At 44.6% G+C, this 23533-nt stretch overlaps 1 protein-coding gene across 3 annotated transcripts in view; it reads right to left on the bottom strand.

Moving 5' to 3' along the window:
* The window catches only part of ADRA1A (adrenoceptor alpha 1A), a 58936-nt gene that overhangs the window by 13594 nt on the left and 21809 nt on the right, over nt 1–23533 (bottom strand). Inside the window, exon 1 of one of the 3 annotated variants that reach the window (XR_013833386.1) lies at nt 19868–21128. The exons of the other annotated variants lie outside the window; for them this stretch is intronic. The gene's annotated coding sequence lies outside the window, so the exon portion shown is untranslated. Of the gene's footprint in view, nt 1–19867; nt 21129–23533 lie in introns of those variants that run through there. 3 annotated transcript variants of the gene reach the window in all.

Below are 23533 nucleotides of genomic sequence, written 5' to 3'. Positions count from 1 at the left end.
GAACAAAGTGGTAAAGCTTTCCCTGGACTGTACCATTTCAGGCTGCAGATGAGATTTGGATGTCCCTTCATAAAAACAGCAAATAGCTGCTTGTACATTGACAGCTAGCATATCAGGCAAAAGTGTTTTTTATTATGTGCTATTTTTATATGGACATTTGAGCACGCTTACACCTATGCACTAATCTGCAGCCTAGAGTAGCAGATTTCTGGAAAACATTTGTCACTTAATTCTTTTCATGGTATAATCTGGCCTTGACATCTGGGTGCTTTGTGAATCCAAAGGGGAATGAAAAGGCTGTTCTCTTATGCAGAGTTGACCAACTCCTGTGAAGTTAAGGTCAGCCCTGTGGCCTGACTGTGAGTAATGTTTGAACTGCAAGTCCGACTGGGAAATTCTAGAGCATGAGCAAGACTAATTTGATATGGGTCCTAATCAGATTTCAATGAGTCAGAGGAATCCAGCCTGAGACTTGGAGAAGTTCCCATCTTCCTTAGTGGTGAGTTTTCAGCAACGTATCATAAATTCTGTCTTAGTGGTCAGAGGCAGACTGGAAGGTGATGCTCCTCTTCAAAGAGCTGTGCTTGACAGTGGGGATCACCGACTGTTAGGAATGTTGGAGAGGAAAATGGAAATGGCAGCTGAAATTGCCAGTGTTCACTTATTTGTCCCATCTCTGGAAGAGAACTCAGTCTAGTGAATACAATAGGTATTCATCATTACTGTTGTGTGCAGTCCACAAATGATCATAGAATCATAGAATCATAGAGTTGGAAGAGACCACAAGGGCCATCGAGTCCAACCCCCTGCCAAGCAGGAAACACCTGCCTCTGCTTAAAGACCTCCAAAGAAGGAGACTCCACCACACTCCTTGGCAGCAAATTCCACTGTCAAACAGCTCTTACTGTCAGGAAGTTCTTCCTAATGTTTAGGTGGAATCTTTTTTCTTGTAGTTTGGAACTATTGCTCCGTGTCCGCTTCTCTGGAGCAGCAGAAAACAACCTTTCTCCCTCCTCTATGTGACATCCTTTTATATATTTGAACATGGCTATCATATCACCCCTTAACCTCCTCTTCTCCAGGCTAAACATGCCCAGCTCCCTTAGCCGTTCCTCATAAGGCATCGTTTCCAAGCCTTTGACCATTTTGGTTGCCCTCCTCTGGACACGTTCCAGTTTGTCAGTGTCCTTCTTGAACTGTGGTGCCCAGAACTGGACACAGTACTCCAGGTGAGGTCTGACCAGAGCAGAATACAGTGGCACTATTACTTCCCTTGATCTAGATGCTATACTCCTATTGATGCAGCCCAGAATTGCATTGGCTTTTTTAGCTGCCGCATCACACTGTTGGCTCATGTCAAGTTTGTGGTCAACCAAGACTCCTAGATCCTTTTCACATGTACTGCTCTCAAGCCAGGTGTCGCCCATCTTGTATTTGTGCCTCTCAATTTTTTTGCCCAGGTGCAATACTTTACATTTCTCCCTGTTAAAATTCATCTTGTTTGTTTTGGCCCAGTTCTCTAATCTGTCAAGGTCGTTTTGAAGTGTGCTCCTGTCCTCTGGGGTGTTAGCCACCCCTCCCAGTTTGGGGTCATCTGCAAATTTGATCAGGATGCACTTGAGTCCATCATCCAAGTCGTTGATAAAGATGTTGAATAAGACCGGGCCCAAGACAGAACCCTGTGGCACCCCACTAGTCACTATTCTCCAGGATGAAGAGGAACCATTGATGAGCACCCTTTGGGTTCGGTCAGTCAGCCAGTTACAAATCCACTGAGTGGTAGCATAGTCAAGTCCGCATTTTACCAGCTTCTTTACAAGAATATCATGGGGCACCTTGTCAAATGCCTTGCTGAAATCAAGGTAGGCTACATCCACTGCGTTCCCTTCATCTACCAGGCTTGTAATTCTGTCAAAAAATGAGATCAGGTTAGTCTGACATGACTTATTTTTCAGAAATCCATGCTGACTATTGGTGATCACAGCATTCCTTTCTAGGTGCTCACAGACTGTTTGCTTAATGATCTGCTCCAGAATCTTCCCTGGTATTGATGTCAGACTGACTGGGTGGTAATTATTTGGGTCCTCTCTTTTTCCCTTTTTGAAAATAGGGACAACATTTGCCCTCCTCCAGTCTGCCGGGACTTCGCCTGTTCTCCAGGAATTCTCAAAGATGACTTCGCCTGTTCTCCAGGAATTCTCAAAGGTGATGTGTGGCACCCTTTTGCATTGCACCTCCTTTGCATTGAAATGAATGGGGTGGAATAATGTAATGTCAATTTAATCAATGTCGACAAGGGTGGGGGAAGCCAGTACAAATTAAAATGGCCCAGTGGTCTAGAAGGGCCCCTGGCTATCTTGCATATGTTTTATATAATTCTTAATGAAATATATGTTTCATGTTCAATGCATGCACAGTTCTGAAATATGGCATGCCATGAATTCAGCATTTCCAAGTATTTCCGACTCTACATGTACATTTGCCTCTGCGCCTAGCCAGTACAATGCAGTCTCATCTTAATTACACATGATCACATTTGTATGTTTTCATAACTGAACACCCTGCAAACACAACAAAGTTGTTGTGTGAAATATATTGTGTTAAGTTACACATGCAAATTTAATGTTTAAAATGTATGGCTAAAGGTAAAAAGTAAAGCAATAATCATGTGGGTGCTTATATTATTTATATTAGTCATTAGAATCTTAATATTCTCTACAGGGATGAATATTATCATATTTATTATCAACATACAAATGACAGCACACATGTATTTTATATCCTATGTAAAGATTTCTAGCTGTTCAACCCTTGGTGGGCCCCCGGAATTATTCCCCACCCTGGGGCCTGAACACTTTCTCAGTGGCCCTGAATGTAATTTACAGTACATAAATTAGTTATGTAAATTAATTTACAAAAGTTATATATGGTAATTTTGCCATAGTGAACAGTGAAAAGAATATTGTAGTTTTTGGCAGACTATGAACTGCAGTGGAACAGAAACAGCGCTGCAAGTAGTGACTTTGGGCAGAATGGAGAATGGTGCCTTATTGCTTCACTATTGACTCAAACAGAGCCAACCCAAAGGTGAAAGATTAGATGGAACACATGCCATCCATGTATAGAAACTGACCGGCCACTGAATCTTACTCCAATACTCGTAACAGAACAGTACCTACTACATTAAGGTAGGTTTTTTGGGGTAGGGAGTAGGCAAGAGTACATACCATACACAGGCTGTCATCTAACAGAGGGAAATAACTGGGAGGTTAAGGAGTGACAGCCAGAGGGCTGTTGCAGCTGCTTTCCAGCATCTGCCACTTGAGGCAGTTGCCTCATTGTGCTTTATGGTAGAGCCTGCCACAATCCCAAATTAAGGAGCATTAATTTAGAAGCTATTACTTCCTGATACGCGGGAAGGAACATAGTTCAGTTATGATGAGGTTACTGTTGTTATTTTGCCTCAAAGTCTTCATTTTGGAAGAGTAATATTCATCTAGAGCAGGGAAGGGGAACCTGTGACTCCTCAGATGTTATTAGACTATGACTCTCAACATCCCTGGCAGGGGCTGAAGGGGGCTCAGAGCACAACGCCATCTGCAGAGCCATCAACCATCATCCAGCACTCCAGGCTATAACCCAACATTCCCCAGCATATTTTAAAAAGTTTTCAAAAGATTTACACCTTTCATCCTGTGCTTGTGTTGTTCCAAATATAACCCGGTTGCAGCAATTTCCACTGATTCGGATGAAAAAATTGTTTTGCTGTCATCACTGAGCTCTATCCACTATGCTGACTTAAACATGAAATCCTAAGGGAAGCAATATTTTGGCTGCTTTGTTTATGCAACAGAGATTCAACAGTAAACAGCCATTTCTTGGTTTCATTCCATGCTGTTGGCCACAAAGAGAGAGATGGATCTGAATCATGTCCAAATATTTTAATATCTCATTGGCTCCTGGGGGCAGCTGTTTGGTCTATAAAAAGCTCAGCCAGACCCCCCCACCCTGACCTCTTGCTGAGAATTTATTGTTTAACACTGAGGATGTTTGAGTCTGATTATTTCAATATAATTATATACACACATGTCATTTTCCCATATTGCACAAGGGTCCATCTGTTGGCTCACAAAATTTGAATGCTGAGGCTCCAAAGATTTAGATGTGTTCTCTTAGGCTTGATATCCCAGGGTTGTTATCATTGCACACACTATGCACCATGCTTAATTTTGCCTTCCTGCCTGCTTTCAATAATCTGCTCAACTGAGTTGTGCCAACCAGGTTAAAAGATTGGGAGTTTTACATCTCCATGAGTCCAGTGTTCCAGAGCACACTATGGGTTGCATTCAGCTAAATCCTGCTTAGAATAAGCTCACTGAAATTAATGGACCTAGGCACTCCCATTCTTTTTTTACTTCACTTTTTGGGAGTGCCTAAATGAATACCTCAAAAGTCAAGGTTCAAGGGCAGAAATCTGGCTGAGTCTGGAATAACCTTGTGAAGTGAAAGGATATGAAAGAAGGATTTATATCTAGATGTTAGGATAGAGAGGATAAAGAAAACAGGAAAACAGGAAGACAGAATGAGAGATAAAGGAGGTGCTGTGGGATTGGTGGAAGTCAATATCTTGTTGTTGTTGTTTTAGTGTTTATAATAGTAACTTGTAAGATATGGATTTGTTTGTTTTGTTTTTGTTGTCTTTTTTAGTTTTCGAATGTTGATTTTTCTGTGTTGTGTATTGTTATCTTTTGATATCTTTCGTGTTGTTGTTGTTGTGTGGAAAATACTAATAAAATTCATTTATAAAAGAAAGAAAGAAATTAATGGACCTAAATTAGGCCACACCATACAATTAAAGCACTATGACACTACTTTAAACAGTCATGGCTTTCTCCAAAGAGTACTGGGAGCTGCAGTTTGTTAAGGGTGCTGAGAGTTGATAGGGGACACACAACCCAATCCCACTCACAATTTCTTGAGTGGTTTATTAATCAACTGTCCCTCAAAGGGAACTCCAGGAATAGTAGCTACAGTCCTTGAGGTTTGATCCCTGCCCAGATCTCAAAATCAAACGAGGAACAAAGCAGGTGTGGTCCTCTAGCAGATTCCAGCACCACTAATAACTCTGAAGAAACTTTGGGCCAGGACATTCCTATCCCAAGGCTGGAAGTCCCCACACCAGCTGCCTGGGTTCCTGGCTAGCTTTTAGAAATCCCTGGTTTTCCCCACGGCCCCAACAGCAAATAAGATGATGAGCCAGGTAGAAAGCTGAAGTTGAGTGGTAGAAGATTCAGGACAGACAAAAGGAAGAAGTTCCTCACAGAGCTCATAATTACACTATAGTTACACGCTGGTGTGATCTGGGGCTGAGATTGTTGGGGAAGGGGGGTGTCCAAGCAGCCTCTTCGGTTCTCGCATTGGGCTCTCCCCTGTTTGTTGTGGCAGTGGCGCTTGCACCGCGGGTGTCGGTGGCATGGGGACCAGCCAAACCATGCAGTTGGTGTTGGTGGTCCCTCACGGCTCTGCAAGGCCATGGCAACTGCCATCTTGCCTCCCTTTTCCTCTTTTTAAAAAGGGATTTCCCCCCTCTCCCTCTAATTTTTAAAGATTGCTACTACTCTCCCTTTTATTTTTGTTTTGTTATCATTTTATTTTAGCTAAATACTCACCCCCCCCTTTCCCTCTCACCCTCTCTGCCAATTTGAGGAGGTGGGAGAGAGCTGCGTTAACTTTCAGCTGAGTATACCAGGACCCAGAACTAGAGAGAACCTCACACTAGCTTGTTAAAAACTACCTCCAAAATATTAACCTTTCAACTTACAATTTTTAGTTTAGTCCTTCAAACCTTAATTTGAATCTCCATTTTGATTTTGCATTTTTATCCTCAAAGAAAGAGGGGGGATGTTTAGATTTTGATTTTTTAACTTAACCTGCCATTTTTAACTTGATTCTCAGTCTTGAACTCTGACTTTTACCTCCAAACCCTTACTCCTACTCTCACACTTGCACTCTTTACCCTCATTCAATAATTTAATCTTCCCCTTCCCTCTACCCTGCCCCATTTCCCTTCCTTTTCTTTTCATTTTAATCTTCATCTATCCTCTCATTCTCTTATTTCCTCTACACCCTCCCCCTCCCCCTCTCCTCCTCTCTTATATGAGTGCATAGATACACACAAATACAGACACATACACTAGGGTTGCCATTTGCTGGGTTAAAAGTCCAATCTGTAGTTAAAAGTAGAAGTTGGGGGGGGGGAGAGATTTGCTCTTCCAAATATGGCATCCCTGTCTGATACCCACACTTGCACAATATTTGCACAGTAAGACTGTGACAGCACTTTATTAAAACAAACAAACTCCTTTTACAAGTTAGTGTTAACACCCTGCAGTAGTAAAGTACAGTAAATTATACATAATGTTTCAAGTATGCCATTTCTGCCCACTTATTTTGTTCAGAAGGCTGTCAGCACTACAGGTGTTGGCAGCTGAATCTGATGACCAGTCTAGCCCTGCTGATATTGTTGGATGTAGTTTCCATTATCCCTGGCTATTGGCCGTGCTGGCTGGGGCTGATGGCAGTTGGAGTTCAACAACATCTGGAGGGTCTCAATCAACTACCTTTTTGTAGAATAAACTCCCTATTGTAAGGGTCAGCAGGAATAATCATGCAAGCTTTGTCTCTCCATCCCCTTCCCGCCACCATCATTCTAGTCACTAATCATGAATTGCAGGTTAACTGTGAAAATTGGGAGTCTACTGCATGCATGGTGTTAGGTCAGTTTTTGGCATGAATCTCTGTTTGTGATGAAACTGATCACCCTTGTAGCTGTGGGGTACAATGGAACCAAACTCTGGTCAAGAAGACTCTAGCTCATGGTTTAAATTAGCCCAAATGTCAATTTAAAGGACAGAAGTGTCAGTCAAGCTGAGATCATATATCAGGATGCAGCAGGCTTTTGTACAGCTCTGAGTAAGCTTCATGAGGTTTCTAAACCTTGAGAATATGTCAATTGCCCCAAATTGTAAATAAACAAAACAAAACAAAACAAAACAAAACATCTGTTTTGCAGGTGTGTGTCTCTAATGTCATTACCAATTTGGGTTTGAATTTTCATGAGGAAAACGTGGGGGGGGGGGAGACAGGAAATTGGAATTGTAGGGAGATTAAAAAGACTGCACCCCACTACTTCACTACTTCTCCTTTGTTTCAAGTTTAGTTTTGCTCAGATGTTTTGCAAGGAACAATCTATTAAGAGTCTCATAGCTGTTCGTGAAGGAGAAAAAACCCACCACCCAGTCATTCAACTTTGCTGTGACTTCTGGCAAACTTTAAGTGGAATCCTGATATGCTGCCAAAGTCTGTTAAAAATAGTGATGACAGATCTCCCATTCTTTTTGGGTGCAGGGGAGTGAGCAAGATACAAACTTATTGGCCTATCCTCAGTCTTGAAATGTCCTGTTTTGAAGAAGCATGCGCTCAATGAAAACACACACAAATTAAGAACACACAAATTGTGCCACCACACATTTTCTTTAACTTCTTCATTTTTTAATGTGTCCAACTTTCTCTTTTATGATTTGGTGAGTTTATCACATGATAAAACAAGTATACTAAATGGTAACACATATGGAGCAGTGAGGATGGTAGTACATTTCTTCTCTTCTCTTCCTTTCATTTTAACTTGCCCATCTCAAAGGCTAAGAGCAGCAAGGTAGCAAAAGAAGTGGTAACTGATGCCCATTGGGGTAGGTGGGGTTGGGGGCAGGCCGGCCAACCGAACCAATTACAGGCATCCAGCTAATTCTAACTTTGCCCCATCCTTCTCCCTGCTAAGCTGTACAAGGGGCAACACTAAGACTAGGGTGGAGGAAGCTGACTGGCTGGTGCTACCTCCTGGACTTTGTAAGTAAGAAAGCAGGGCAGGTGGCCTGGAGACTGGCTGAAGTCAAGTTGGTGGGGCAGTGCCCCATTCGCCTAAATGCAACAGCCTCCAGTGAAACAAAAGTGTCGCCCAAGGATTCCCATCAGTGATGACCCTTGAGCTGCTAAAAGGCTCTCTGATCCTGCACAGGCTACCATCAACAGAACAAGTAGCATTTTTGCTGAGTCCCCATCTCCCCTGCAGTTCACCCTGCCCCAAAATCTGCTTGGAAAAGTTGGGGTCACCTTTGGAACAGCAGGGGAGAAGGTTGTGTGAAGGGCCTGCAGGAGTAGGGGGAATCAACAAAAACGCACCCCTCCTCATTCCGTTGGCAAAAGAGCCTTTGCTTAGTGCAAATGCCACCATTAGCTAAAAGTGCAAAATCTGACTGATAAAGTTGAATTATCTCACTTGTAACTGAATCCTGATTCTGGGAAATGTTTCTGGAAAATGCTATGACTTGAGGTCTTACTGGCCATGGTGGCTATGTCCTGCCTCCACAGTTGGAGGCAGTGATGCTTCTGTGGCTCCCAGCAACTGGTTTTCCAGAGGGGAGAGTGCTCTTGTGCTTGTTTGTGGGTTTCCCAGAGGCATCTAGTTGGCCACTGTGGGAACAGGATGATGGACTAGATCCAGAAGGCTCTTCTTATGTAATCCTCACAAGGATACTTATTACTCACTGACTTGTATATGTTAATGAGCCACCCCTGATTGACCACTCACTGAAGAAGTAAAGCTATGTTTAGGTTCTACTATTTCAGACTGTAAGTGGGGCTAAAGTTGTCCATTAAAATAAAAATTCATGCACCCAGGAAACTACCAATCAGTTCCAACTAAATATTTTCCATGATGTGCTGGTACTCCAGGCTCCCGCCCAAGAACAGCCAGAGGTGTACTTTCCTGTAAGCAAAAAAGCCAAGATTTATTCTAGTGGACTGAGAGTGTATAATTGGAAGGAGAAGAGCAGGAAGTAATTCAGGTGCCATGAGGCACCAGCAATGACAATGATCAAACCACCTCAGGAGAAGAGCTCCAGGGGACTCTAAAGGCAGGAGGCAGAATTCCAGGACCAGGAGCTTTGATCTGAAGCTGCACAGGAGCAGGAAGTTGTTTCAACAATCAGCCCCGTTTGTCTCACATGGTTTTAAACAGAGGCTGGGAAATGCCTGACTCACCAAGAGCTCCTGACCTGAAGATGGGCACCACTTCTTGCAGGCTGTTTGTGCTCCTGCCTCTTAGGCACCTTGGAGAAAATGCATGGCTTTACACCTTCCCTGGAAGCTCAGTCCATGCTGAGGAACTCCCCCTCCTTCATAGCCTAGCAGGGGTCTCCTTGGCATTGGATGGACCCAGCTTCTACCCCTGAGCCAAGGAAGGGGGGGGGGCTGTGAGACTTCTAGAGGAAGAGTCTCAATGGGAAGGCCCAGAGGCTTGAGGGGAATGGCTCTGATCCAGGGCGAGTTGCTCCCATTCGCCATCCTGATGAGAATCCTCAGGGAAGGCCACAACACTGATTTTCTGTGTGCAGAATCTTTTATTTGTATTTTTGTAGTAAGGGACATTACATCGTGTGAGCCTCTACCTGCAGTCTGAAGTGGGACAGCCCAGAAACGGGTTTACTGTCTCAGTAAGTATAATGTAGCCAAATGTCCTACTTTGCACAACAGAGTCCTCTCTTTGAATACTGTCTGAGTACAAGTAAAAATCAAGAGTCATCAGAAAGGAGAGCAAAGGGGCCCTTTGCTCTAATACTGATGAAGTTTCATGAGGACTTTTTTTAAAAAAAGTAAACTGAAGTGGAAATGTGGAGAACCATGATAAGAAAAATGAGAAACTGAAATTGATAGATTTGTCCATCGCTACTGAGGCAAGGGCAACACGATGCCTCCCCCATTCCATGCGACAAAGGCTACCAAACCAGCTGTTGATGCTTCCTTCAACACTGGTAACACCACATCTGAGGCATGGCTCACAGAGCTCTGTCCACTTCCCAGCACCCGCCCCTTGAAGCAGCCAACTCTCTCTGCCTAATGGTGGGGCCAGCCCTGCTGGTACAAACTGTAATGACAAGAAATACAGAAATTGGTTCTTACCGTGAATATCTGTTTTCGGAGTAGATTGGAGGACGTTCATTTGACAGGATGACTCCTCCCAGGCCAGGGGGAGAATTAAACCTCTCAAACAAATGTCTTCCATTCAAATGTCTTGAAAATCCAATTGGAAGCTGCCATGGGGGACACACAACAGTGATATTACCTCAGCTTTGTTGGCTGCCACTTTCACTCTAGACCCAGTTAAAAGGGTTTCAACCCTCAGAGCCTTTAAATGGCCTGGAACCATAATATTTGAAGGATTGCTCTTTACCATATAAATCTGCTCACATTTAACTTATCTCTCTTACTTGATGACAATGATGGCTCAGTTCTAACTGATGTCAAGGACAGAGATATTTCCTATTTTGATGGACAATATCCTCACTTACCCCCAGCCCAATTATGCCTGTGCAGTTTGTTTCTTAATCACGGGTCATTTCTACCCATGGTCTTCAAGCGCATCAGCAGAAGCTACTCTTAGCAATTAATTCCCAAGGAGTGACAAGGGACAACATTAAATTATTCTCTGTGCGAGGATTCTTCCACATCCATATGTTTGCCGCCAAGTTAATTACTGGTTTCACTGCTAAGGGGGTTTGCTACTACTTAAACACACATGAATGCTTCACAGCGTACCACACAATGCCAGACAGATGCAAAGTCTGGAAAAGAAGGAGAAGAAAGTGAACTTTATAAATAGATGCTCGAAGGTGATGCAGCTCTGCTGAACCAAATGCTTTGGAGAGATGAGAACCGGAATTGCAGCAAAAGGAGGTTCAATTTTCTGGGACTCATCAGTGCTCCAGATGAACTGTCTTCACTTTGGAAAAAAGGAAGGCTAGATTGCAGCCCTGTGCAAAAATTCAAACGTGTGTCTGGGAGGAAATGCCTACTGTCACCATCTTCATTCTAGCCTCTCTCTCTCTCTCTCTCTCTCTCTCTCTCTCTCTCACTGGCCCACACACACACACACACACACACAAACACACACACAGAACAGGGTTCAATATTCAGCCAATGTGATTATATGGTATATGATGTGTACTGAAACACCCTATGCTTGTAACATGAAAAATAAAGCATATATAATATAATAATAATAATTTATTATTTATACCCCGCCCATCTGGCTGAGTTTCCCCAGCCACTCTGGGCAGCTCCCAATCAAGTATTAAAAACAATACAGTGTTAAATATTAAAAACTTCCCTGAACAGGGCTGCCTTCAGATGTCTTTTAAAGATAGGATAGCTACTTATTTCCTTCACATCTGAAGGGAGGGTGTTCCACAGGGTGGGCGCCACTACCAAGAAGACCCTCTGTCTGGTTCCCTGTAACCTCACTTCTCGCAATGAGGGAACCGCCAGAAGGCCCTCGGCGCTGGACCTCAGTGTCCGGGCTGAACGATGGGGGTGGAGACGCATCTGGAAAGCTTTCTCTGTCTGTCCTCTTTATGTTAAGCTGGTGTGAGATTCTAGGCCAGGCATCCCCAAACTCAGCCCTCCAGCTGTTTTGGGACTACAACTCCCATCATCCCTACCTAACAGGACCTGTGGTCTGGGATGATGGGAATTGTAGTCCTGAAACAGCTGGAGGGCCAAGTTTGGGGATGCCTGTTCTGGGCCTTAATTACATTGATCAGAAGGGGCAATTCTTGGGGTGGGGGAGCGCCCCAGTCTTGTTCTCTAACGTCTCTAGATTTTATCTGGGTTTTAAAATCTTAATTACACATTAGTCCTGCCCCATGAACTTATTCAGGACCAGAGACAGGGCTGGATGGGGTGATATTTTCCAGGTCAGATGGTAGGGACTGTGCACAGCCCTAATGAAAATACATTTTGGGGGTCATTATATGAATATATAATGAAAATACATTGTGTCTTTAAGAAGCTAGACAAAATTAAATTGTAAATATATAAATCTTAGTATTTTTCTTGTTTCTTAGAATTCCTGGAAAGTGCTGGGTACTGTCTACTAGTTATTAATAAAGAAGACAGAATAGGAGACTGATTTGCATAAGCTAATTTATGTGTATAAAGTAGGTGCCAAATTTAGAAATAATTGTTATAATTTAAATTGAAATATAATCTCTCTCCCCATAGTGGTAAAAACCGTGGCCAGGTGAGTCGTGTGCCTGCTCACCTGCTGCCAGTCGCTAACTGCTAATGGCTGTCTTCAAGATCCCTGCTCTCCTTTCTGATTATTCATCTCTGTTATATCTTAGGAAAGCTGTTTGTCTCTGTGCTTATTCTCTATGCCAGGCATGTCGAAAGTCCACTTCCGGGGCCTAATTCGGCCCGCTGGTTGGTTTAATCCGGCCCCTGCGGCAATTTATTTCCTGGGGTAAAATCCTAAGAAAACCTCAACAACTTTGGTCGGCCCTCACAGCCCTTCACTTCATTAAATCTGGCCCTCTTTGAAAAAAGTTTGGACACTATGCATTTTGACAGCTCTTGTGATACCAGCAGCGTAGCTAGCCGCTTGGGCGCCTGGGGGTGGGGAAACTGCCCATGGGGAGGGCTCAAGCCACCCACAGGGAGGGGCGAACCTGGGCAGGGGCGCTGCACAGAGCCTCTTTGGAGCCCACCCGCTGCCTCCCCCTCAGCCACCCTACAGCTGAGGGGGAGGCGGCGGGCCGCCCCCACAGTGTAGCGCCCAATGCTCCCCACTCCACCTCCTAGCTACGCCTCAGTGAGATAAAGGTAAAGGTAAAGGTACCCCTGCCCGTACGGGCCAGTCTTGACAGACTCTGGGGTTGTGCGCCCATCTCACTTAAGAGGCCAGGGGCCAGCGCTGTCCGGAGACACTTCCGGGTCCCGTGGCCAGCGTGACATCGCTGCTCTGGCGAGCCAGAGCCGCACACGGAAACGCCGTTTACCTTCCCGCTGGTAAGCGGTCCCTATTTATCTACTTGCACCCGGAGGTGCTTTCGAACTGCTAGGTTGGCAGGCGCTGGGACCGAGCAGCAGGAGCGCACCCCGCCGCAGGGATTCGAACCGCCGACCTTTCGATCGGCAAGTCCTAGGTGCTGAGGCTTTAACCCACAGCGCCACCTGCGTCCCATAACCTCAGTGAGATACCATAACCATAACCAGTGCCTCAGTGAGATACCATAACCAATTAAAAAAACAATTTTATTTATAATTTTTCAACAATTAAACAATTCAATGTTTCAAATTTAGCAATCAATCATTCCACCTACAACTTCTCCTCCCTTCCTCCATGGTTCCCTCAAAATTTAAATTTATGCTGCATATTGTAGCTACTCTATACCAGGGGTGGCCATCTCCCAAGAGACTGCAATCTACTCACAGAGTTAAAAACTGGCACTGATCTACCCCCTTTTTTGGGCTGGGGGGGCTTTTTTGGAGCTTTTTTTAGGGAAGAGGAAGGCCCATTTTTTAGGGGTTTAGGTCAAAGTTGTAGAACTTTTTTTTAGGATGGGGGAAAGCCACATTTTTAGGGGTGCCGGGCAAAAATGATGAGCTTTTTTTAGGGGAGCCAAATTTGTTGAGCTTCTTTTGAGGGAGACAGTGGACTACCAGTGATCTACCACAGATGTCCGGTCATGATCTACCTGTTGAACGTGCCTGCTCTATAGTATACCTTTACCTTTTCTCACAATACTGTAAAAACAATGTTTACCCTCACTGCTGTTATTACTCACATCCTATTTGCGTTTTAACATCTTTACACTGGGTTTTAAAGTAATCTGTATTTTCCAATCTTCTTTAAAATCAGTCTCTTTCTGATCTCAAGTTTTACATGTCAAGCTTGCCAATTCTACATATTGTATCAATATCAGCTGCCATTATTCTTTAGTAGGTACCACCTCATTATGCCATTTTTGTGCGTGTGATATTTGTGCTTCCATTGTTATGTAAAGAAATAGGTTTATCAGTTTTTTGGAATATCTCCTCCAGTTATCCCTACTAAAAAAGCTTCTGGTCCTTTTGGGAAAGTGAAATTTCCTTTTCATCTCCCAAAAGTCCTTAGCTACGAGCCTTCTACTATTTTACATTTCCAACAAAGATTTGATGTTGATTTATACATTTGGGTTAATTTACTAGGTGTTAGGAACCATCTATATATCATTTTTATAAAATTCTCCCTCAAGGTATAACATGCTGTGAATTTCAACCTGGATTTCTACAACTTTCCCCATGATTCTAGTTCTAGGATATGTACTATATCTTTAGCCCAGTGGATCATAGCATATTTAACTATTTCATTGAAAGCATAACCAAATTTTGTCTGATGATAGTTGTCTACATTTCAATACAACTGGATCCCATTTTCACTCAAGGTGCCAGACTGAACCTTTCAAAACTGCACTGTTTTCGGGGGTTTTCTTAGCATTCTGAAGCAAGCCTGGGCACTTTCCATTAGTTCTCTTTAAGTTCTCAAACAGCTTTTCCAGCTGAGGACTCCTTCAAACGGAGGACTGTGCTCCGTAAAGTGGATCCCAACAACAGAGTTAAAAGGCTCATTAAGAGTCTTCAACATGCTTCAACAGGCCCTTATTAAAAACTAAAGCAGCCCCCCTTTTTCTTTTGGTACATCTGCTTTCTAATTTACTTCATTTCCTGGGAGTTTCCCTCTTTCCATAAAAGTGTAAGATTTTGGTGGTGTTTTTTCATTTTATTCTGCAGCTAAGGGGTGTGTGGGTGTGTTTACCGCTCTGAGCTGACAGCTGTAACATTTCCATGTGCCTCCTGACGATAAAGTGCCAATTTGGTGGCATCTCTTGATTCCTCCACAAATACATTACACAGAAGCTGTGATTACGGCTTGTTCAACAATCAGGCCTCGCCTCATGCAGAGATGAGTTAAAATGGCAAGGCAATGGAATGAGGAGGAAGAAACACCGCAGTGTTCCAATTAATGCAACTACATGCCCATTAGGTAGGCATCACTTGGCCACACCTGGTCTGCGGACATGGTCCTTTCCTGCAGCATTCTTCCTGTCCCCATAAAGCTGAGTGACTGTTAAGGAGGAGGGGGGTTGCCTGAAGGGAGAGGTAAAGGAGAAGAGTGAGGAGGGATGTTGAGGGTAGAAGGAGAGAGAAACACAGGAGACACTCCTCACTTTCAGGGTTATTTTTAAATCCCTCCTTACAGAGTACACATACATCCAGGCACACACACCAACCAGCTACCGTTGCTCATGGAACGCCTGTTAAGAGGTCTGCCGGGGGTCTTGCCATTTTTTGATGACGTTTTGATTGCTGGAAAAGACCCACAGGAACTGGTTGCGCGTGTCCATGCCGTGTTGCTCAAGTTCAAGGAGGTGGGGTTGCAACTAAAAAAGGAAAAATGCAGTTTTGGGGTGCCAACTGTGGAATTCTTGGGGTTTAAAATTGATGCATCAGGCATCCACCCCACAGATGCTAAGGTTAAGGCCATCATCGAGGCACCACGACCACAGAACAAGACGGAGTTGCAGTCATTCCTGGGACTTATTAACTTTTATCATTCGTTCTTACCCCAGAAAGCTTCGGTAGCTGAACCATTACATAGACTGTTGCAGAAAAAGAATGTGTGGCGATGGGGGCAGGAGCAGCAGAAGGCTTTTGACTCCTTGCGAGGAATGCTGAGTAGCAAGAGCGTCCTTGCTCATTATGATGAATTGAAGCCGCTGGTCCTGGCATGTGATGCCTCTCAATACGGCCTGGGGGCGGTGCTGAGTCATAGGGAACCGGATGGGTCGGAAAAGCCCATCTCTTTCTATTCCCGTACGTTGTCGCCCACGGAGCGCAACTATGCTCAAATTGACAAAGAGGCGCTTGCAATTGTGGCAGGAATCAAAAAGTTCCATGATTATGTGTACGGTCGTCATTTCTCCATTGAAACGGACCACAAACCACTGTTTGTTCAACCCAAACAAACAAACGCCACAAATTCTCTCCCCCAGAATGTTGTGTTGGTCTATATTCCTGAACGGGTTCCAGTACACCTTGACCCATGTGCCAGGGAAATGGTTGTGCCACGCTGATGCGCTGAGTCGATTGCCCCTTCCTGGCGGGAGCAATGAGGATCCTGCTCCAGCGGAGCACATAATGATGCTGGAAACCCTTCCGGGGGCTCCTGTAACGGCTACTGATATTGCTGAGAAAACGAGGAAAGATGCTGTTTTCTCCCGTGTGCTCACTTGGGTGGGGAGGGGGTGGCCAGGTGGTCCGCATGAAGACAAATTCAGGCCTTATGCGACAAGGCAGCACGAGTTATCCATGCATAAGGGTTGTCTCCTGTGGGGAGATAGGGTGATCATCCCAGCACCACTGAGAAACAGGGTTCTTGAGACGCTTCACATGGGACACCCGGGAATGGTCAGGATGAAGTCGCTAGCCCGATGTGTGGTGGCCTGGAATTTACTAGAACATAGAACAATGGGTACGAACATGCAAGGCATGCCAAGAGGTGCGGCCAGAAGTGGCCAGAGCACCAGTTCACTGGTGGGAGCAGTCCAGATCTCCCTGGAGCCGGCTGCACTTAGATTTTGCTGGGCCATTCCAGGGGAAGGTCTTTTTGGTTATCGTCGATGCATATTCCAAATGGTTAGAAGTGGCGATGGTCCCTAGCATGGCATCAGCTGCCGTAATCAAGGTGTTGAGGCAGCTGTTTGCAACCCACGGGTTACCTGAGACCATTGTATCAGATAATGGGGCAGCTTTTGTATCCCAAGAATTCAGGGCATTCTTGGCTGATAACTTCATAAGAGGGGCCACATCCGCGCCCTTTCACCCATCCTCCAATGGGCAGGCGGAGCGCATGGTAAGAACAGCCAAAGAATCCATTGCGCGCTTAATGGAGGGTAACTGGTCAGCTCGCATCACGCGAATGTTATTTTTGCAGCATGCGACGCCGTGTACTGCGACGGGCAAGTGGCCAGCTGAGCTGCTCTTGGGTAGAAGATTGGTAATGGTGCTGGATTATGTCCACCCGGATAAAATGCCAAACCGTAATTCAAGAGCAAACCCCCAGGCTGAGACTGACACAGCAAGGTATTTCGCCCCTGAAGATCTGGTCTGGGTGAGGAACTATTCACGAGGTTCGCGGTGGGTGGCTGGTGTGGTCACCCGGGCTAGTGGACCTGTGTCCTATTATGTGACCTTGGAAAATGGGCAAGTTTGGAAGAGACATATAGATCAGCTGAGGCGCCGGGCGCTCAGCAGGGAGGAGTCCGATAATTCATCCCTGGCTAACGACGCAGAGCTGCAAGACCAGAGTGAAAATGGCCCAGAGGTGCAATCACCAGGGGCTTCAGCAAATGAACCAGGGTCTGCTAGTCCTCAGGATGACGAGGTACAGGTAGGGGACCCTGAGATGTCTGGGACTCCATCTGTTCCTGACGAAACCCCTATAGCAGCCCCCCTACCACAGGTGACACCCAATCCAGAACCGGCAACACCTGTTGTCAGGAGATCAAGTAGAAGTTGTAGGATCCCACAGTACCTGAGAGATTACGTCTGCTGTGCTCACTAGGGGGGGAGGGGTGTTGTGTATTGAGTCAAAGGATTTTATATCTGTATTATTATTGTCTGTATTTGCATTAGGGTAAAGTAACTGCCTTTTGGTTCCAGAGGGTACAGCTACTATTGGTTCATTTAAGCTGCTGTATTTGGATCCTCTGTCTTATTGGTTTCCTCCAAAAGGCAGGACTGTGATTGCCTGATATTGTTCCCTCCAAAATGTATCCTTTCTAGCTAGTTCCCTGTCCCTATAAATGTAGCTCTCCCCTCCTCAAGTCTCAGTCTTGTTGCTTTAATAAAGAAGTGTTACTAGAGAACTGTCTCCAGCATATTATGTCAAGAGAGCTGAAATCACAAACCCCACGTCACAACAATCCAAGTCGTTGCTAAAGATGTTGAATAAGACCGGGCCCAAGACAGAACCCTGTGGCACCCCACTAGTCACTCTTCTCCAGGATGAAGAGGAACCATTGATGAGCACCCTTTGGGTTCGGTCAGTCAGCCAGTTACAAATCCACTGAGTGGTAGCATAGTCAAGACCGCATTTTACCCGCATTTACCAGATAATACTTGTCTGTCCCCATAGAGTTTTTATAAAAAAAATCTGTTTTAGAAAAGGGATACTGGACTAGTCAGATCCACCAGTACTATTGAATAAAGTTGCTGTAATTCAAAGTGGTGTTCAAAACCAATGTTACTTATTTATTTGTTTATTTCAAATCTTGCTTGCTCATTCCTTTGGAACTGGCAGCTGGGGTGTTTATTTCCACATTCTGTATCCAGTCTTTGCATAAGCTTATATCTAACAAAAAAGTGTCTTTTAAAAGTTGCAGAATTACACTGGTATTCAAATGCATACTGCCTTCAAGCAGTTGCCAAATGTTCCAAATGACCAGTACCCTGGAGTTATGATTTGTGTTCTGAGCGTTCAAAGCAAGCTGCATTCTAACTGCCTCAGAACTCCAAGGAGCAGTTGCTACGGTGCTCAGACCAGCTTCACTCTTTTCAGGTCTTGTCCTAGGTCAGACGCTGGAAGAGAAAGACCTGGAAAAAGCCCTCGCTCTGGAAAAAGACTGGTTGAAGAACTGATTCACGTAGGTGCATATATGCAGCTCTCCTCAGTTCCCCACCAACATAGCAGTGTTTTCTCACATAGGAACAAATTGACTTTTATTTCCTTTTGTCCTGTCTGAGAGCCACTTGGTAGGCTTTCACTGTGTGTGTGTGTGTGTGTGTCTGTGTGTGTGAGTGAGAGAGAGAGAGAGAGAGAGAGAGAGAGAATGAAGACTAAAGCCAGAAAGGATTCTTTCCTGAACAGTACAGTGGTGCCCCGCAAGACGAATGCCTCGCAAGACGGAAAACCCACTAGACGAAAGGGTTTTCCGTTTTGGAGGCGCTTCGCAAAACGAATTTCCTATGGGCTTGCTTCGCAAGACGAAAATGTCTTGCGAGTTCCTGGGGGGGGGCTTTCCTCCCCCCCCTTTTCTAAGCCGCTAAGCCGCTTATCTGCTTATCCGATAAGCCGATAAGCCCCTAAAAGCCGCTAAAAGCCGCTAATAGCGCTAATCCATCAATGGGCTTGCTTTGCAAGATGAAAAAACCGCTAGACGAAGAGACTTGCGGAACGGATTCTTTTCGTCTTGCGAGGCACCACTGTAGCTGTATTGGTCTGTTGTACCCACTTTCTTTCAAGGGTAGAATGCATAACTTTGGTGGGATCATGCCTGACATTTTACCAATGGAGAGAGAAGGGAGGGGAGCATAGGAATGCAGAGGAGGAGTGGACTAGACAAGAGCCCAATTATCTGCATGGAGGGGGTCCCTAGAACAAAAGGGGTTGTGCGGTTGTGCAATTTCTTCACCCCTGGGGAAGTCTGATTCCTGGCACTTATGATTGCAGGTGCAGCAGTCGTCTCAAGGTGGGAAATGCAGAATTTGCCCTAGAATGGTGGCATTGTTTTAGCTGCACATCACTATTTGCTCAAACTTTAGGAGATGTCCATATGATACTGTGCCGAAGTATCTAACGGTTATCTTTTGTCTGTCTTTTTCTCCAGCATGCCTTCTATCGCCAGCCTTCCCAGCACTAAAGCGGATCTTCCACCCCAGGCGCATGATGGGTCCTTCCCAGTCCGCCTCTTGTGCAGGGTGTCCTGCGTGCAACTCGCTGCCTTTCTCCTGGCTGCCCTGGGCTGCCTAATGAGCATCTGCTCCACATCTGCCAACCTTGACTGGAGAGTGTGGCAAGTGGACAAAATCATGGGCAGCATCCAGCAGGGCACTGTGGGCATTGGCATCTGGGGTGCCTGTTCCGTAAGAAGAGTTACTATGAAGAAAACTAACATGATATGCATACCATTCAGTGATGAGGAATCCCTACCACCTGAAATCATTGTGGCCCAGGACTTGATGCCAATGGCCTCAGTGGCCAATGCGGTGACGGTTCTTTGGATGGCCTTTGCTCTATGCAACATCTTTGAGCCGGGGAAAGACAAGAATTTCTTTGATACCTTCTTTTCAATTGGAGCAAGGATAGAGTTGGCAGCGGGTACTTGTGTACTGATTTCCATTGCATGGAATCTTCACTCTATATTAACAAACGAAGGAATTCCGCTTCCGGAGGTTTTGGGAGTGCCTCCGATTCACATAGAACAACGTGCTGGAATGGCCATCTATATTGGGTTTCTTGCTGCAGCTTCGCAGCTGTTAAGCGGAACTCTGGTTCTGGGTGAAAAATATTTTTGGAAAAGGAGTGGAATAAACATTTCCAAGCCAAAATTTGTAAATGGCCCAGAAAGTGTTACAGACACTGAAAACCCAAAGCTGAGGATGAAATACAGACAGTACTTCTCTTCTGTGACACTGGAATGTGAAAAAGAAAACCCCCCTATCTGGCGGAGATGTCAAAGTCATATTAAAACGGAAACCATGCCAGTCTCACTAGCAATATGGCTAACGAATGGTTCCCGTCCTGTGACTGGCTTTTTTTAACTGGAAGCAGGGGACGTTGTGTATATTTATTTTCTTATGCATATTCTGCTGGGGGGTTTTTTTAACTGAATGCTTCTGGGATGCTTACAACATAGGGTTAACTATAAATAGGGGGAATAAATTAAAAGTATAAATCTGTTATATTTGCCTGTAGATATTTATGCTATATCTCTTTTAACAATAAAAAGAATGTTATCTCATTGCAAACTTATGCTGGAGTGCTTATTTTGCTGCAGACTCTTCTGTCTATGGTGCTTTTCGAATTTTCTGCATTTCAGAAACACTGCAAATCGCAAAAGGTTCTGGGGCATGGTTCCTCTGTGTGTATGTTTGCAGTCTGTTTTACAGAGAATACTGGCCAAGCCTTTGAGTGCCTGTGTGCTGCTCCCAGCCCTGGCCAGCAAGAACAATGATCAGGGACACCCAGTTTCAGTGGTCCAGAGAGACCTAGGCCACTTCCAGCTTTAGGCAGAATAAAAAATTAAAAATGATGGAACACAAAACAAAATAGCGCCACACACCAAAGAAGTGAGATGTAATTAAATCTGATGAAATATCTGCGAACAAAAAAGAACCATGTCTTTTACCAAATCACATCTCTCATTTGCTTAAGTTTGCAGCTTGAAGCTGGGAGTAGGAGTCACATTTTGGTCTGCTGCAGGTAGAAACAAGTTGAGAGAAGAATCAAATACCAGAAATATTAAGAAGTGACTAAATCTGAGGCCCACTTTGAGGTTGTGCACCAGGCCAAATGCCCCCTGCAACCCCTCTCCCAAACTGGCCCTGCTTACAGGATTCCTTCAAAAACTCCTGCTGCTGAACACCAAACATGACAGTGGAGGGGGCCCTAAGGAAGGTCAGGTGGTACCCGGTGCGGAAAATTTCTTCTCAAACCCCCCCCATTTATTTATTTATTTTTAGTTTTGACTGCAAAAATGGTTTTACTTTATTTCATATTTTCTTACAAAGGAATGTGGATTCTGGGCCTCTGAGAACAAGTAGGCGACTATGGACAGATATTTAAATCTACAGGATGGATTGTGTTTTGGCTTGTGATATTTTATTCATATTTATTTTTTATTTCTTTTAAAAAACCTGCAAAGTGGTTTACCAAAACAAAAAACAAAAAAAACCACAGCAGTAAAATAAAGAAAAATTAACAATTTTACTTTAAAACATACAAAAGCTAAAATATTAAGATTAAAATTACTACAATTTCCTAAGCATCTAGGTAAGCCTGCTTATAGAAGAATGCTTTTAGCAGGTGCCTGAAAAGAGTCTAGCAAAGGCATGTGCTTTGTTGCAATAGGCAGGGAGTTCCAAATAATAATAATAATAATAATAATAATAATAATAATAATAAATTTTATTTATATCCCACCCTCCCCAGCCGAAGCTGGGCTCAGGGCGGCTAACAACAATCAAAATAATCCAACGATTCTAAAAACATTTCATTATAAAAATTAATTAAAATCAAATTTATGGCAACCAATAAGCAAAATTCTATGCAGATTGCCAGAGGATGGGAGTCAGGCTGCGCCCTGACCAAAGGCCTGGTGGAACAGCTCTGTCTTGAAGTCCCTGCGGAAAGATGTCAAGTCCCGCAGGGCCCTAGCCTCTTGTGACAGAGCGTTCCACCAGATTGAGGCCAGCCTAACCTCTTTGTGGCCTGGGAACTTCAATATGTTTTTATTTGAAGACCATAAGTTTCTCTGTGGGACATACCAGGAGAGGCGGTCCCGTAGGTACGAGGGTCCTAGGCCGTATAGGGCTTTAAAGGTTAAAACCAGCACCTTAAACCTGATCCTGTACTCCACCGGGAGCCAGTGCAGCTGGTATAGCACCGGGTGAATGTGATCTCTACTACTGAAGGGGAGGTTTTATTTATTGTGATTTCACCATGCTCTGTATTATCTGAAAAGGAAAACATTTCTTTAAAAAACAGGACTGCACAGCAGCAATCTAGTCTCATCATGATCAGTGGGACCTATTCCCGAGCTGACAGTGCGTAAGATGGGCTGCAATCGTTTGCACCCCTCGCATCCAACTTGTACCTAAAACTCTGCACAAGCCTGCACCAGAGAATTGTAGAGGAGGAGGGGACCCCTGAGGGTCATCTAGCCAAACCCCTGGGGCAATGCAACTAGACCATCCCTGTCCGATGGCCATCTGTCTTCTGGCCATCCATCCCCCCTCAGCCAGGACACCCAACAACGGAGACTGGAGGTGGGGGGAAAGGTAAATTTTGACAATGGGGTGGATTTGTCAGATGTGCGCAGGAACAGCTTGAAGACTTTACACAGAGAGGAACCCCACACGGGTTTCCCCGCATGTAACATAACAGGCAGGGAGCCAGCTCCAATAGTCTGCCCATTTGATCCTCTTTGGGATGGTGGCACTAGGGCTCTGGGACCAACCTCCCCCAAAGATTGACTTGTCTTCAATGTATTGTTACCACTGTTCTTCTATAGTACAGATCCTTTTTCAATTAAACACTTTTTAAAAAATTAAAACGACAGAAGTAATCAGTAGCATAGATATCAAAGGAAAGGCGAGAGAATAGTCCCTAATAGATACAAGGGAGACCCAGATACACAAGCACACAGAAGTCAATAATCAGGCCTTGGGGAGAGGGGTGGGAATGTACAGTTTCCTGTACTTAGCCTTGAGATGGGAGACTGAAAGGGCTTAAAAAATAAAAGTCTTGTGTCTAGGAATATTTTTCCGCAAAAGCATCAGACTGGTTGTCAAAAGTGTGAACTTCAGTAAAGGTAAAGGTACCTGTTAAGTTGTGGGAGAACATAGCAGACGACACAGCAATTTCTCCAGAGCAGCTCTTTATTTGTACGCTGGACAGAACTGAACAGCAAACAGCTCAGCCGGCGTGCTTTTATAGGCAGCCGGCTGTCAACATTGTAGCAACAACAACCCAGGGTTTCCTGCCTAAAATAACTGACGTGGACCTGAGTGAAAACTATCTACAGTATCCCCCTGCTGGCCCAGGGTGAGAACTTCAGTACATATAACAGTACCCTGATGGTTAAGTCCAGTCGCG

The sequence above is a fragment of the Podarcis cretensis genome (assembly GCF_951804945.1).
Source record: "Podarcis cretensis genome assembly, chromosome: 15".
Lineage (NCBI taxonomy): Eukaryota > Metazoa > Chordata > Lepidosauria > Squamata > Lacertidae > Podarcis > Podarcis cretensis.
The sequence above is the reverse complement of the archived record's forward strand: the minus strand, read 5'-3'. Positions and strand labels throughout refer to the sequence as shown.